We start from the raw sequence: 5,655 nt of genomic DNA on the forward strand, positions 1-5,655 counted from the left end.
AGGCGGCAGGGTTTAGTTAGGGTTTATTGGGTGTTATCGATAGCACAGATCCACGCCACGTTGCAGACGAATGGTAAACGGACGGTTCAGATCTGTACTTGGCCTGGTTGCGGAGGCGGAGGAAAATAATTTATAGGCCTGGTCCACAAACCTATATACTCCGAGCTCGTAGTCTGCTCTCCCTCCCCCTATCTCTTGCTACAGTAGAAGAGGCGAAAAGGGAGGAGCCCCGTTTCCCTCCGTCCACCGCCGCCGGCGAGGGCGCTGGCTCCCTCTCTCTTCTCTCGTCGCTCCGGCGGCGGGGGGAGAGTGGGGGAGCTCCAGCTCCTTTGGCCCGGCGTATAGATAGGTTAGGGTTAGGCTTTGGGGGCGGCGTTGCCAGGATGGCGGCGGCGACGACGCTTTCCCTCAATAAGATCCACCACCTCCGGCCCCATCTCGATTTCTTCGAGGGGAGTGGTGGCGTAGTCTCCAGCCGTTCCTGCTGGACGGTGTGGCTAGGGTTTCCCAGGATGCGTCGGCGAGGCGGCGGCGGCGCCGCATCCAGGGGATTTTGTTCTCAAGCTTTGGCCCCGTCTCGATGGCGTTTCCTCCGGCGTCGTCGCGAAGCTTGGAGATCCTGCCCAGGAGTGAAGATGATGGCTGCCGTCCGTTGCTTTTGGCGGCGGCGTTGGCCTTCAGGAGAGGATGGCGGCTCGGGAGCAGGATGGTGGCTTGATGGTGGCAGGTTCGCCGGTTTTCCCCGAAGTGGTCGGCGTGTTACGGCGGACCTGGGGTCCGATCTGCCGGCATGGGGAAGATCCCGGTCGACGCTCCCCAACGCTCATGGCTCCTCCGTCTGCGAGGAGCTTCTCCTTCGATCCGTAAAGCCAGCAACGGCGATGGTGCTCGCTCGGATCCGGCGACGATTGGAGAAGACGATGGATGCAGGGTCCTCCAGGAGCTTTTCTTTATTTTTCCTTTGTTGCGGGGTCTTTCTGCATTTGTTCCTCGACGTGTATCCTTTCCAGTCTCTTCCTGAGGTTTCCGCGTGTGTGTGCTTATTCTGTACGTTTTAATATATGAACGTGGTTACTTTCTCAAAAAAAAAAAAAAAAAAAAAAACCTATATACTCCATATAAGTTTTTTTTTGACTAACTTAAAATTTTGTCCTTGATTTTCAATGGAAATTACGGCTGTTGCCACCGTGTGCTGCACCCGATTCTCACTTTCCATCCTAACATTTTTCTGACTTTAAGTCAATTATTACTCAACTGTGAATGTCCCAAAGTCAGGACAAGCAAAGTCAGAGAATCATGTTCGCTTCGTTTGTCGTCCATACGAGTCATTTGGTACTGACACCAACTCCAGCAGTCATACTATATAGCGCTCGCGCTGTAAAACCTGTTATTTAACTCACGTTCAGCGGCAGCGGTGTTGTGGGTATACTTCATGGGTATGTCAACGAGTCAGATCCACGAAGGCTCATGAAGTGTCCGGATCCATGACGACAAGTTAGGGAGTAGATGGATCCTTGACGTGCACGGCAATGTATATTCCGTAGTTAGGGTTCAACTTGTTATAAGCTTTCGATACATAGTAAACATAGCATAAGATAGGGTCATTAAGTTCAACTTGTTATAAGCTTTCGATACATAGTAACCTAGTCCTTCGACCATGAGATCATGTAAATCACTTACACCAGAAGGGTACTTTGATTACATCAAACGCCACTGCGTAAATGGGTGGTTATAAATATGGGATTAAGTATTCGGAAAGTATGAGTTGAGGCATATGGATCAAGAGTGGGATTTGTCCATCCTGATGACGGATAGATATGCTCTGGGCCCTCTCGGTGGAATGTCGTCTAATTAGCTTGCAAGCATGTGACAAGGTCACAAGAGATGGCATACCACGGTACGAGTAAAGAGTACTTGTCGGTAACGAGGTTGAACTAGGTATTGTCATCGTGGTGAACAGACAGATGCCATGGGATGGCTTAAGTTGGGGCCGAATGTGCACTAGAGGATTCGGGGGAGGGTTTTGGTAACAAGGGAGAGGATTTGGGAAGGAATCCCGGTATCTATTTGATAAACTTGGCATTGGCCAGAGGTTGAAGAACGTATGGATTACAAGGTGAGCACCTCTATCCTGCTCTACTTCTCTCTATCGACTGATTATCCATCCGTCTAATGATGAGTCCTCCCGCGCAGGGGTGTGCTCCCTCTCCTTATATAGGGGAGATGGTGGCTTACAAGGGAAGAAACCCTAATGGCATCTTTGATGAGCTAAGCTACTTTATAAAGCTTCTTTGGCCTTGATGACACCGGTCTTGTCTTTAATCAGAAAGAGATGACCTCGTCCGGTACCTTTTACGTCACCTTCTGCTTTAGCTTCAGGGCTTCGATTAAAGCTGATTTGCTTCGCTCATCCTTGTCCTCTAGTCCTTGAGGGAATCTTTGACCAGAATGCCGACATGCTACAGTTGAGCTTATGCCGGTACTCCGGCATCTCTCATGTTTACCGTATTCCGGTATACCCCTCCTGGGATACCGGTATACTTTACCTTTAATCCGGTATCTTAGAAGATAAACAGGGCAACCTTGCCATGCCTTTGGCCTACCGGGGGCCATCCCCCCGACATTAGTCCCCGAAGCTGGTATAGTCCGGCGGATTCTATCCGACGGACCATGCCAGGTTCCTACTCCAAGCGTACCGGATTAATCCTTCCGGTTTCCAGTTAAACTTTCCCGGCGTCTTTGTCGGATTTACCTCAACATACCGTTCTCAATCAAAACCTTTCGGTATCTTTTTGTGGTTGCTTTGCCATCAAATCCTCCTCGGCAAAGTCGAGAATATGTTGGAAGTTGTGCCTATCAGAGACATGCACACTATTCCTGACGCGCCAGTTGTCAGGGGTCTAATCCTTCGACTTTCGCGCACTCAATTAATGTGCCGCACCGGATCCTAGTGGTCGTACCGGATCCTTGCGGCCCCTGTGTGGCACCTTCGTGCAACGCGTGTACCCTCGCGCCACGTGGCAACCCGTAGGCAAAGTGGAGCGGGCCTGGCCGCGTCGTGGCCCACGAACCCCTTCGCTATAAAGGGTGCGACGGTTCCCTTCCGTCGCCCACGCTCCCACTTCGTCTTCATCTTCCAAGTTCCAGTGCTCCAGCGCCCAGAGCCGTTCGAGCCCTCCGCGCCGCCGTCCGCCGTCGAGCTCGAGCTCTCCGACGAACCTCCGCAGGAGCAAGCAGCGGAGCTTGCACACCCCTCTTTCTCCTGACCTCGCGGTGGTGTTCTTGGTCTGTCCAGGGACGGCGCCCTCCTATGCTTCCGTGTTCGCTGCCGCCGACGAACTCCGGCGGACCCTCGGGCCCCTCGACCCTCAGGATCTTCGCCGCCAATCTCTGGTTAGTCCCTTTGGCCTGGTTCACTTCCCCCTTCTCAGCATTGTTCTTGGGTCCGGTAGAGTATTTATTTCCTCCTTTTCTTTTGTATTTCTCTCTTTCGTAGATCTTCGCGAAGAGATAGGTTTGGGGAAAACCGTTGTTAGCTAGCCTCCGGATTTAGTAAAAAACATGTCATCCGAAGATTCTCTTCCGGAACTTTCTGCTAGCACCCGGTACAGTGAGAGCCCGGATACCTCCTCGGGAGAAGAAATCCCGGTAGATCAAGTTGACGACGGGCTCTCGGAGGACCTCGCCCAGTCCGAGGAAGGAGCCGGTGGCTCCGAACAAGATACCGGTGATGATGCTGAGCATGCCGGCATAGATTTGAGTTCCTACACCCGTGGTGCCTGGATGGGTTCTGATGTTACCCAGGCAGAAATAGATTGGCTCTACCGGTCCCGGAGAATACCGGAAGAGGTATTCTGTCGGATCCCCGGCAAGGAGCGGGAGCCTGCGCCCCGGCCAGGCGAGTACGTTGTCTTCGCCGCCCATTTTGAGCGCGGCTTAGGCCTTCCGGTGTCGGATTTCTTCCGGCACTTTTTAGACTTCTACGAGCTTCAGCCCCACCATCTTCCGGGCAACTCTATTTTTTATCTTTCTTCTTTTACCGCTTTCATGGAGGGATACGCCGGTATCACTCCCTCTGTTGACAATTTCTCCTACTTCTATTATCTTCGGAAGAACTCTATCCAAGATAAGAAGCTTCCGCACCCCAAGCCCTTTGTCCGGTGCGGGGGCTGCATTCTTTCGCCCGCCAAGGGAGCATCTTCTTCAAGTTTGCCGGTCTGGAATCTGTCCGGACCTGGCAAAAGTCTTTCTTCTATGTTTGGAACGGAGGCCCGGAAGATTTTATCAATCTACCGGCGTACGTTCCTGGACCTCCCGCCATGACCAACTGGCGGCCCCACCCCAAGGACGACAAGGAGTCCAAGCGGGTGGCATTGTTTGTTGAGAAGAGCAAGGAGGAGACCAACCTCTGCTCTGACGACATCATCCGGCTGTTTCTCTCGCGCCGGGTCCTGCCCCTCCAGCGCCGTGCTCACAAGATGAGCCAAATGTCAGGGCAAAGAGATCCGACAAGGATCACCACCCATTCACTGAGCGCCAAAGACTTGGTCCTTAAGGCCAAGCAGATCTGCCGGAACACCTTGCGGCCCAACGGGAAGTACGGCCTGAAGCCTTAAAGTCGCTCCGATCCTCCTCCGCCCAAAGTAAGACCTCGGGATTTCCGGAAAGCTTTTTCCGGTATGTTTGTAAACTTTTGTTGTAACTTGGCTTTCCGTTATGTTGCAGAACTTTGGCCGGATCGCCAGGGAGGAGCCGGCTTCTTTCACCCCCAGCCGTCAGTTTCACGACGACGTGGACGCAGATCCCTACGTGAAGGGAAAACACAAGATGGGCTTGACGCACTTCAAGCGCCCCAGTAACTCTTCAACTCAGCATCCGGCAAACGATTCTGACACTAACGATGATGTTATTGTTCTCGAGGTATATTGTTCATCTCCTATTTCTTATAAAACTTTTCCTCTGTAGTACCTCCTTCAGCCGATGAGAACCCTCAGGTTCACGAGCACGTGACTCCCCTGGGGCCGAGGTTGGCCAGGAGTTTCTGGACGCTCTGGCCCAGGGTCAGGCCCAGAGCTCAGAAGAACAAGGCTCCGACTCCGGATGCCGGTACTAGCGAGGCTCCACCCGCCAAGTGCCACAAGAAGAAAGGAAGCTCCGAGCCTCCCGGAAGGAAGCGCAGGCATGAGATGCCGGTCGCTACTGGGTAAGGCCCCGGTGTTATCTTTTTTCCGGTTGAGATTTTCTTACTCGATGTCTCTTGGCTAACTTTTATACTTCTTTCTTTTTTCAGGGCTCCCCTGGTTCTTACCAGGAGTGCACCAGGTATGAGGCCGGAAGCCTCTGAACATGCCGCCAAGACCTCTCCTCCTCAATCAAGTCCGGTACCTTCGGGTGCCGGCAAATCTCCATCCTCCCTTCGGGGAGGAAACACAAGTTCGGGGCGCGCGGCCCCTAATCCGCCAAATTCCCGCGCGAAGGAGAACTTCAACTCCCCTCCAGACTTTGAAGACACCGGCGCGAGAAACATGGGCGCCGGCAGCGAAGATGTCGGGTGGACGGAACCTCCGGTTCCGCCCGTCCTTAAGAAGAAGAAGAAGACCACCGCAACTTCCCCCTCCAAGCCTGTGCCGGAAACTTCTGTGCCAGCAACTCCTC

This window comes from Lolium perenne, chromosome 6 (genome assembly GCF_019359855.2).
Source record: "Lolium perenne isolate Kyuss_39 chromosome 6, Kyuss_2.0, whole genome shotgun sequence".
NCBI classification, from domain to species: Eukaryota; Viridiplantae; Streptophyta; class Magnoliopsida; order Poales; family Poaceae; genus Lolium; species Lolium perenne.